The sequence below is a fragment of the Vicia villosa genome, unplaced genomic scaffold (genome assembly GCF_029867415.1).
Source record: "Vicia villosa cultivar HV-30 ecotype Madison, WI unplaced genomic scaffold, Vvil1.0 ctg.000342F_1_1, whole genome shotgun sequence".
Taxonomy (NCBI): domain Eukaryota; kingdom Viridiplantae; phylum Streptophyta; class Magnoliopsida; order Fabales; family Fabaceae; genus Vicia; species Vicia villosa.
In genome coordinates this window covers 738,007-750,686 of record NW_026705152.1, presented here as the reverse complement: position 1 = coordinate 750,686, position 12,680 = coordinate 738,007, and positions in this window count along the sequence as shown.

Genomic DNA, 12,680 nt, shown 5'->3' with positions numbered 1-12,680 from the left:
TACAAAACACAAACATACAAAAGCACAAGGCAATATTTTTGGTATTTTGGTTAGTAAAACATATACAAGTAGAAAAACATTGGTGTTTGATGATCCCTCTTACAGATGAAGTGAGCATAACACCGAGAGCAGAGCTTTAAGATGAAACTCTTGATTGATGATTGATATGCAAATGATGTATGATCTTAGGGTCAAAAATTGGGGTATGACAGGGAGGACGGCACGCTAGACCCTTCACGCGAAATTTGAAGGAGAATGCGCCCGTGGCGGGATGAATTTTATTTCAGTTCTTCCTACGATATCACACGAACTTTCTTATTGTCTTACGAGTAGGAAAGGGAAAAAAGATCTTAACTAAACCCTAAGAGTTTGCTAAGTGTGGGGATTTCACCTAGACTAGAAATTCTGGAGTCCGGGGGGTCGGTTATACATAGGAAAGTGTTTAAACACCCTACATATCTGTAGTACTCTACAGGAACCTTCTCTGTGTCATTTGTGATTGTGCTTGCTGCTAATGATTGGGAAAGTTTCTCCTTTGTGTTAGGAGAAGGAATTGAATTGATTAAAGAAAGACAGACAGATACACAAACTGACTATTTTTTAGTATTTTATTAGCTCGCTAAGATTCCTTGTGAACCTCATGCCTACATATCCCTAGTGGCAGTCAGAGCTTAATGTAGTTCGGGGAACTAACTAGGGAAATTAATTGTTTTTGGTGCCTTGTGTAACATCCCGATTTTTATTAATATTTTTATTAATTCTATTAGTAATTATATTGTTTGGTGTTTTTAATAATAACTTATTTATTTAGTTATTATGTGATATAATAATTATTTAAGTATTTAATTATGTTATTGTTTGTGTTGTTTGACTTAATTGAGTTATAAGAGAGATATAACTAAATGGGCCTAAGTGATAGAAACATAATGGATGGATTGGTGGGTTAAGCCCAATTGACATAAGTGAGATAGTAAGAGAAGGTTAGGGTTTTAGAGGTTACTATTTTCATTTGGGGGAAAAGATAGGAAGAAGAGAAAAGAGGCAAAAGGGAAGAGAACAATGGTGGAAGAGAAAAGCTAGAAGAAACCTCATTTTCGCAGCAAGTTTCAGCATTGAGTCACCTTAGAAAAACGGATGTATCTCTCAATCCAACCGTTGGATCGTTGCGTGGTTTTGACACAACGTTCCTGACTCATAGAGGTAAGTTCTGACCGGAGCGATTTTGATTTTGAGGATTTTAAGTTTGTCTAATAAGCTGATTTCCGAACTGGTTTTTAGGTGTGTCTCCAAATTATGTTTGAAGGATTTATTTTGGAGAAAATCTTAGAGCTATGGTGAAAGATTTCATATTTGCCAAGGTAAGGGTGGGGTTCTTTCATGCTAAAGGGTTGTATGATAGTATGTTATAGTGGGTTTAATTCTATACTTTGATATCCATGTTCTTCTATGTTGCAATTTTGGGTATTTGATGATTGTTGGAATGTGATGATATAAATGTGATAAGTTGTATGCAATTGATAATCTATGTGTATTAGATTGTTATGTTTGTTGTGAGTAAACCATTGATAGTGAAATAATGGGTTTTGTTATAGAATTGGAAAATAATGGAATAGAAATATAATAGTTGAATTGAAATTAATATAGTTTAATTATTGTCATACCCCAAAATTTGCCCATGCTATTTTTCATACACAAAACCAAATCAAAAGACAAAGCTCCAAAACACAGTCTCCCACACAGAAGTTCTAAACTAGGGTTTGAATAATTCAGAGGAAAATCATTGAATCAATGGTTCAAGGTGGTTCCATAGGGTCACCAACATCCCAAAGAATCTCTGTGCAGAGTTTCAAGTCGAACAGAGCAAATTGAGTCCCTCAAATCCTGATTAGGTCAACAGTCAACCCTCAAGGGCAAAACAGTCATTATACAGTCAAAACTCAAGATATTTGGTCAACAACATTCTCATAACCCTAAAATCATCATTTGATCAAGGGTTGATCATGATGATGCAAGGAAAGATCAGAGAAGTCAAAAGTCAAAAGTTACTATTTTGGGCATGAACTGAAAAAGTCAACCAAACTTTGAAAATTCGCCAAATATTCATACTTCATCAGAAAAATTCCCACCAAAGCTCATGTTGAAGGGAATTCATTCCTCTATCCAATTGTCCAAGAATTAGAGCCCATAGATCAATGGTTTAAGAGATATGGCTTCATACATTATAGGTCCTTTTCAAAAGTCAACAAAAAGACACTTTCTTCAAAAGGTCATAAAATGAGAATGAAAAATGATTTTGACATGGAACCAAGGACATTGGTTAGAGGACTCTCTAAGGTTTCCAAAATGTCCTAGAACACCTCCATACCTCAAAAATTGAGGGAAATATGCCTTGTCAAAGTCGGACTATTTTGAAAAAAAAATGGGAAGAGAAAAAGCTCAAAACTCCAAACATTTCCAAATGGGCCTATGTTTTTTTTCATCCAAACTTCATTTTAGGCCCATGCACGTCCCATAAATATTTTTTTTATTTGGTATTATTTTATTGATATTTTATGGTTTTTATTTATTAAAAAATCATAATTTAATCATGTAAAATAATAAAAATAAAAGATATGATTTTTTCTCCAATTTTAAGCCAAATATCAATCAAATTTCCTCATTAAGACAGTAAAATTTCGTTCACATAATTAGAGGTATAAAAATCAATCAAAAGGCCAATTTTAGAAGCTTTTATCAATCAAATTTTCTCCAATGGCAATCAAAGATTTGATTGGATTCTGCTCAAATATATTGACCTAAACTCTCCTCTATAACTACCTGAACAATGCCAAAGACTAGGGGAACGAAATCTGCAGCCAGAGAACTTCAAACCCGAGTCAAGAAAACTCAAGAAAACTCAAACTTCAATTCTTGGTTCCAAGGAGATTTAAGGCTTTCAATCGATCCTATTTCACTCTCTGAACATCATTGAACGATTCTCAATCGTTTCCAAGTCACCAAACCACACGAATCACTCACTGTAAGTCACTTTTAACCGATCCTTAAATTGCTTCGATTCTGCAAATTCATACATTCATTCTCGAATCCAATTGCATATTTGTGTTTCTCATATTGTGTTGATGAATTCTGGAAATTTTTGGACGTTATGATGCTGTTATATGCGTGTTGCCATGTTAGGGTTTAGAACTTTAATTTAGGGGTTTCTGTTCTAAGCAAAATCAGGACTGATCGTGGGTGCTATGAGGTTCGTTGTGTCTGGACGATCGTATTTGTATGGTTGCGACAAATTTTTGTTGCGTTTTGTGCGTTCTATAGTTTCGCAGGTGTAAAAGGAGAAGGCTTTTTACAGCTCTCATGAAAAGAGCGCTATAAAAGATATGCTGCAGAAGTTGTGTGGAGAAGACGATGAGCTGGCGTCGTTTCATTGGTCCCCCAGCGCGCGCTGATGTGTTTTCAAATAAACGGATCTGATGCTTCTCAGCCCGTACACGCGCGGTACGCCCTCGCTGATCCAACCGTCAGATCTCCAGACTCCCTCATCCAACGCTCCTGAAGCTGCGCATCCACCATGGACTATCACGTGTGCGCAATACCGGATAAAAGCTAAGTCTTTTTTCAATTTTTTTTATTATTTATAATTATATAACATATTTAATTATATATATATATATATATATATATATATGTATATCATTAAATTTCTTTTTCTTTTCTCTATAATAATATAACAATTAAAACTTATTTTATAAATTTTTTTATTTATTTATCTAGTTATTTATTTAATACTTATGATATTTATTTTATATATTTCTATATTCTTTTTAATTATATATTTTACTTAATATCTATTTAATTATATACATATCTTTAAAAATTCCTATTTATTTCCTTTTGATTCCAAAAAATTCATAAAAAATTATTTTTGCACTCGATTTAATTTTCTTAACCCGATTTAATTAATTAGGTCGTAAGACCAATAATTAATTAAATCAATTCACAATTATATTCAATTTGAATGTTAAATTAGGGTCTACGAGAATCTGCTCTACATTTAAAATCTTCTTCTTCTGTGCCTTTTTCAGGGTTAGCAACATGATTCCTCCCGATCACGCGCCTTCAACAAACCTCAAAGATAAGTGTTCTATTCTGTTTAATTTTAATTATACTTAAATTAATTTACTTTTAGGGTTTGCTTTGCCTTCACCTATTTTCTGCCTTGTTTCAGGGTCAATCCTAAAGGCGCCTAACAACCATATCAGATCAAATTCGAATCAAAGCTAAGTATTCCCTATTTATTCATTATTAGTTTATTTCTCTTTCATTTTATTTACGTTAACCCTGATTATCTTCGAATTAATAATACACTCACGCCTTGTTCCTTGTCTGTTCTAATGATCAGAGTCAATGTTTCTGATAAACCCTTGCCCTCAACCCTGTCAGGCAAACACCAAAGCTAAGTACACTCTCTCTGTTTTATCTTTATTTCATTATTTTATTTTTCTTAATTAATGAAGTCTGCCCTCGAACCGATTATGCACTCACCTTCAATTTTCTGTTTCTTCTTTTTTGTCAGGTTTATCAATTGTCAAAGCTACGTTACTGGTAACCCTGTCTTAATATTTTCTCTGTTTTATTATTACTTATGCCAAACCCTATTAAGGGATCCGCTGGTTACAATTCCCCTCTCCTCCGCTGGTTTCATTTTCCCCCTTCCCTTTATTGCTTTATATTATTATGTACTGCGTGGTTAGTAATTTAGGGAGTGCAAGATTGTAATTAACCTAGAATCACTAATTTACAAGATAATATAATTTGAATTGAATCACGTGATTGATGCACACACGCACGCTTTTTGGGTAACCCTCTCTGTTGCCTTGTTGCCTGTTGCCTGTTGCCTGTTGCCTTTGTGTTTTGCAGAATAAGCCATGTCCCTCGAATTCGAGGATACCTCAGCCATGTTGCCTCGATAAAAAGGTCACGACCCTAATGATGCTGCCTTCGATACACAAATGACCTCGACCCTCGGATGTTGCCTACGGAAAAAGGCTGAGGTATCTTCTGGCTGCCTACGAAAAGGCTTATTCTGATCCTTACCTTAGACTACCTGCCCTTCTATGGCATGGGACAGTCTTATGGCAAAGGATGCTTCGATGACCCTTCAACCTCCAAACGAAAGGCTTCCTGCCCTCTTATGGCAAGGATAGACCCTTTCATTCTGAAAGGCAAAAAGAGACCTATCATCTGAGTTTAAGGTAATTGCCCCTAATTGCCTTGCAATGCTCAAACCTTTTTATTATATTCTTTCTCATAATTTTTCAAAAGGGCAACGCTTATTCACAAGCTAAAGTCCCTATCTTTTTCATCTACTTTTTCTGAAAACGAGCAAGCAAAGCAATTAAGAGCCCATGGAAAACCATGGATGCAAAGGGTGCCTTACACCTTCCCTTTGCATAAATTACCCCCCGAACTTAGATTTCTTAAAAGGTTTTTTTCTGTTTCTTTTTGCCTTTCCGAATATTGTTTGGATAAAATAAAAGTCGGTGGCGACTCATGCTTAACCGCGACATTTCGATCGATGAAAAGTCAGTTCACCGTATCACAGAACTGGCGACTCTGCTGGGGATTTATTTTCGATAAAAGAGGGGTTACCTTAAAAGTTTAGGATTCATTTAAATGTTTTCTATTGTTTGCTTTGTTTGATTTAATTTTGCAGGGCTGTTTTGGGTATTCTGTTGTGTGAAAGATCCTAACCCGGATCTGAGTACCTTAGGTATATGGCATGAGATCAAGGAGACTGCACAGCGTATACTGATGTGGTTGATCTGATGGCCATCGTTAGTGTGACACATTGGTTTGTCCTGGTGTTCCTTGGGATCCGACCTGAGGAAATGCTTGGCTGCCGCGTGGTGTCATTAAGCACTAATTCGCCCTTAGAACCTTAGTCGAACTTGACTTTGGCCTTTTAGAAAGTAGCGAGATGGCTGGCTTTGGTTCCGACTGAAGTTGGTTGATACTCGAGGCTACACTCATATGGACTAGACTTTCAGGACCTTCTTGGTTGGTGATTCGATCGCCGAATTGAGATAAGCGCCTTCGAGAAAGGTCAATGATATGAGCTCCTTAGAACCCGATCTGTATATAGGACAGGTTTGAACCGACTAAACTTCAGTGGGGAGGGTACGCACTCCCAGACCACATGCAAGCCTAACCTTAAGGCAAAATTGTGTGACTTGTTTGTGTTTGTTATCTACTTGGCATTCATGACATCATAAACATCATGAGCATCATAACATCATGACTAACCATTCGAGGACCAAGGAATTCATCTTTGATCTGTTTTGTAGGTTATGGAGACTAGAAACACCATTCGAGTTAACTTTGTGAAGATACCTTCCGAATTGAAAGAATTGGTATTAGAGATTCCTGGAGGTTCCCGATTCTCTGAAAGACATGGTCTCTTGCCCAGTTTAGTTACTTCAGGTTTTGACGAAGAAATGATGAGCGTACTATTTCAATTCTTCGATCCCGAGCATCATTGTTTTACTTTCCCGGATTATCAGTTGGTACCTACTATGGAAGAGTTTGCTGACATACTTGGACTCCCCATCCGAGATCAGATTCCGTTCACTGGTTTGGAAGAAATTCCAAAATTAGAAGTTATCGCTCCTGCTCTACATCTTAAAAAGTCTGATATTGAGGGCCATTGGGAAACCAGAAGTGGAGTCAAGGGATTCCTCGCTAAGTTCTTACTCGGGAAAGCTCGCATGTTTCTGAAGTCCATGAGTTATCAAGCCTTCGAAGACATATTAGCATTACTCATCTATGGTTTGGTGTTGTTCCCTAATCCTGATCAGTTCATTGATGTGCACGCCATAAAGATATTTCTGACACGCAATCCAGTTCCTACCTTGCTTGGAGATATCCTACACTCTCTTCACACTCGTACTATGAAGAAACGAGGGACTCTTATGTGTTGCATACCTTTGCTATCTAAGTGGTTTATTTCGCACTTGCCTCGCTCAGTAATGAGGAACGACCAAAGGTTGAAATGGCACAAGAGAATAATGTCACTTTCACATTCTGATATCCGTTGGCTGTCTTTATCCAAGGAGAGTTTCACCATGATCGACCGTTGTGGACAATATCCTAATGTGCCTTTACTTGGCATACGAGGGGGTATCACTTATAATCCTTGCTTGGCTTTACGACAATTTGGTTACGCTCGAAGAGATGGCCCTCACCATATGCTTATACAAGGGATTGTGTTTGATTATGAAGATGATACTCAGAATCACCGCCGGAAGTTCATACGAGCTTGGGATATGGTAAATAGAGTTGATAACAAAAGCTTGGGACAAAGAAACTCCATTCCTTTGGGGCCTTATCTTAGATGGGTGCGCACTCGTGCTCAACGTCTCGTCATGCCTTATCCATATGTCCTACCTGTGATAGTAGAGCCCGATTGCGAGGAAAAAGTTCCTCAAGTTATTGCTCATCCAGACATGCCAACTGACATCGAAGAATTAAAGAGATCTTGGATTCAATTAAAGGAAGAAAGAGACACTTTTGAAGCTCAGTTTCGTGCTAAAGAAAAGAAAGTATTAGAGTTCACAAGGCTACTTCAAGCGGAGCAAGGTGTAACACCCCTTTTATACCCCAAAATAAATAAGCATATAATCAGAGAATAAGCATGCATATAACAAAAGGGTGTCACATCGATGTTTTCAAAAACTAAAAACCGACAGCATTTACTTACAATATTTGATACACCTGGTCATTTCAAATAGTACTTCTCAATTAATCATATTTATCCAGAATATGCATTCACAGCGGAAACTACTAAATACTCATGTGTTTCATAAAATGATCCATGTCCCATACCATGATCAAGTCTCAATAGTCATATCAACATAAATTAAAACATAATTCAGAATATTTGACTTAAGAGCCTATCAAACAACAAGTAGTAACATGACAGGTTCTCAAATCAAACGTAATACATAACCGAATAGAAACATGAGTTCAAATAACTAGTCTACCCAGTGTTACATGACCAGAGCATCGACTCACTACCTAATCTCCAAATAACTCGGAAGAAACTCCGACTAAGATCACACGCGAGCTACTAACTCCAGAACCTGCATGTCGCCAAACGAGGGCAACATTAAAACAGAAGGGTGAGAATACAAACCATTATGAAGAAAGTATAACGGAATACAATGGTTAAATCAACGCTTCAAATAATTAATCATACTATGTATAACCATGTAGATAATAGTAATCAACCCATATTTCACATGTTATCGAGTATACAACAAGCTTGAATAGTATAATATTTCAATTCTACTATTATATTCTCAATTAAGTACACAATCATAGTTATCACATATTCACACATTTTATCAAATATATATTCAAACTTCACTCGTTTCAATTATCAAACTCATACACATATCACAACTACATCAACTTCACATACTCAATTATCGCATAATTTTAATGTGACTCAATGCAAGATATGTGACGCTATGCATGTGGTACCGAATTGTGAACCCAAAGTTTCACCGCTTTCCGATTCAATATCTAGAATCCAAGCCACGCTTCCGATCCGGACAAGACCAAAGCCCACCAAACGTAAACATATAGTTTACCGCTTCCGATTCACTTTAGAATCTAAGCCTCGCTTATGTTTCAAAGCAAACCACCTTTGTTTCAAGGCATCCATGATATGAATGTATGTACAATATCACAAATATATGCAATTAAGATCATCTCTACCATCTTAACTTTCCGCATATCACAATAATTCAACTCTATGAATTATCCACCAATTGTACACAACATTCACAACACACACATCATTTACATACAAGAGGTCAATTAATCAATTACGATTCACACAATCCAATTAACACTAGTAACCACACTATCTCATGTTAATTCTCATTTTGCCAATTATACATGAACACACACTTTCAACATCAAGCAATTAATCATTAGAATTAATATTAACCAACTACTCATAGAGAATCAATATTAGCACAACATCATTGGCATGCAAGTATATATATTTCTCAACATACATATTTAAGACAAAACACAATTACGGACAAATCCTCAAAATACCGTAATTTACCGACAAATCGAATAATTGATCTAATTCCAAATTTTATTCCAATCAATTGAACTCATTGAAATTAATTCAACTATTAATTTAACCAATTAATATCAAACTATATTAATTTAATTCACTTCTATTTCTATTCTATTTCCACTTCCTAGCATTCTATTACTCAAGATCATTTTTATTGAAAAAAATATCGCGCTAGCTTTCTAACGCTTCGAACGGAGACTCAAACGGAGTTACGGTTCAAAAGATATGAATTGTTAAAGTTTCAACAAAAAAACAAACACCGACATCATACACTAACAACTCTAAACATGTTAAAATTACGCAAAACAAATAAAAATATGACTCTTAATAACTCTAAACAACTCTAACAATTTTATTGGCAACTCTAACAACTTTATCAAAGTTAAAATTAATTAACTAAATAATCGATATGTTTATCTTTGATTCAAAACTCCTAAAAATTATATTTATAGAACTAAACCATTATTCTTATGATTGTTAATATTAAACTAATTAAACATTATGTATTACAAACTTTAAACTTGATTTCTCAAACTAATTTATAATGTGTGCTACAGTAAATCCAACTTGTTATACATATACATGATTTAACATATACCTATCACAAATATATGTCTTTATAGTATGCTAATTGTTACTTCTCAGCCAATTGTTATTCTTAATATATAGGTGGCCATATCATTCACGCTACAGGGACGACTTCTTAGATTCTAAACATAAGCTCCTCGCCACTACAACACATATAGAATTGGTAATTTCAAGAAGTGTGCTACAGTACCAATACCATGAATTGAAGCGCTGCTGTATTGGTTTCTCAGGGAGAAATCATTTTCAAATTGTTCTCTCAAACTATAATTGGGTCTCTATAATATACCAATATATCAATTCCAAACACAATCAATTATCACAATTCAAAGATTATTCATCAAAACCTAACAATTTCAAAACCTTAAAAATTAGGGATTTCAACCTAAACATGTTTCTACCCATTGACCCAATTATACTAACCCATAATAATAAGGATTCTCCCCCTTACCTCTTCAATGTGCTTCAAACCCTAACTTTTGCCCCTTGTTGCTCTTCCCCTTTCTTCTTCTCTTAGTCTCCTTTCTCCTCTTCTTTTGCAAAAGAACAAAATTATAATACCTCTACTCTTCCAACCCTTACTATATTATTCATATTGGGCTTAACCCATATAACTCCACTTCTTAACTAATTAGGCCCAATTGATGAAATAGAGTAGTCAAATAAATAATTATGCTCCAACAAATAATATTATTACCCTTAATATTATTTTCCAATTAATCCAATTAAATCTGACTTTATTTCAAATAAATAAAATCCAATAATAATATTATTTCTAATATTATTTCTCTACATACTCCACTTTATTAATTCTTCGATTAATCGAATAAATTCCAACTTCACTTAATAATCCGAACATGTTTCTCAATAACACCGACGATCCAATTAATTATCAAAATTCGTCCAAATTAAGTAAATAAATCCTTATTTAATTTAATTACTCAGTTTAATTAAATTCGGGCTGTTACAACTCTCCCCCACTTAAATTATTTTCGTCCTCGAAAATTCAATCGACACAACCATCTCAACACCAAAACCACATCTACTCTCTCTCTCTCGATTCATACCGATACAAAATGTTCTACACTTACGACCACACAAGGCTTCAAAAGATGTAATTCCAACATTCGAAGAAAATACCATGCAAACACACAATCCTTTCGATGCACAACTTAACAAGTCTCTTCATCGAATAATCCATCTTCATCGGAATAAAACGAGCACATTTCGTCAACTATCCACACTAACTTAACTCACTTCACAATTACTCGATGCCTCGGAAATCTCGAAACAAAATCCATAGAGATACTATCTCACTTCCACTCGAAAATAGACAATTGCTGCACCAAATGAAACGGTTCCTGACAAATCCAACTCAAATACACAATTCCGGTATGCCCCTCTTCATACTTTACCACTACACATTTCCTCAAATCTCGATACATCATTAACACCATGATTAATACTCAAATCATTACGATGTTTCTCATCCAAAATTCTCTTTGTCCGAATTCTAACCATCAGGAATACAAACTCGATCACAACATCTCATGACACCATTCTCATCAATCTGAAAGTTATTACCTTTTCCCTTGCTTCATCAATGTCATCTTGTCAACTAATTCTAAATCCATTTTTTTTACCCTCTCTAACCTCGTCAAGAATCCCACAAGTAAGCTTCAACATACCAAACTTAACATACGAAGGCTTCATCTCACAAACCAAACTCGAGTCTCTAAATTGTTCCAACACCTTTAATTCTCGAATCATTGACATAGACATATGCAATGATATCCTACTCAATGCATAAGTTACAACATTCGCTTTTCCAGGATGGTAATTCAAACCAAAGATTAAAATTCTTCGAAATTCTACTCGTCTTCTTTACCTCATATTCAATTCTTGTGATCACTCAACACATCAAACCTTGATCCACACAAACAATGCCTCTTACATTCCAAACAAACACAAAGGCAACAACTCCAATACATACATCGAATAATTCCCCTTTTAAACTTTAAGTTACCTTGAAGCATAAGCTACCACTTATCGATATCTGCATCAACACACCTCAACTCGAAATCCCATATCCAAGAAAATTCACTTCTTCCAACCAAAACTCACATTCAGAAAGCTTTACATAACCTTCTTCTCTTTCAGCACCGATAACACAATCCTTAAATGTTAAACATGATCATCGTTGCTCTTTGAATCAAATATCCTCAAGAAACATTACCTCATAGAACCTTCTTTCTTCTTACTCGACGAACAGGGGTAACTCTACGGCTATACACTCAGACAATGAACCTCTTCTCAAACAATTCCTCAAATCTACTCTTCAACTTCTCCTTAGTTGCTTTACACGCTACTAAGTTAGTAAGACAAGTCTATCTCGTTCAATACGATATCGCTTCCTATCAACAATAGATTAAGGGTGATCAGGTCCTCAATTTGTCAATAGACAGTTGACAATCATAATGAAACATAAACCATCGTTACTAAACTATAATAGTGTTCCTTCAGAACTTGCACTCGAAGTCACTTACAACACCGAGATCCACAATCTCCCCTTAAAGTTACAATTACTTGATTCAACTCCAAACAATTCATACCAAAATTCATCAACTTAGTCTAACGGAAAACAACCTAAATGAATTCTCAAAATATCTACCAAAGATGCTCAACAGATAATTCAAACACGTAAAAGAAATAGAAACAAAGCCACAACAGTTGTATCAATAACTACACTTCCATGCAGAACAGATAAAACATGATCCAATCTTATAGCACAATCCAAAGAATAAAATAATGCGTTGCACCATTATCAATAATAAAGCACGTACCTCAGATTAACTTATCCTTAGAAGTAGTCTCAGCACCAGACAATGCAAACATTTTTCCTTTCGCTTGATCCTTCTTTGGCTTATCGCACATGACACAA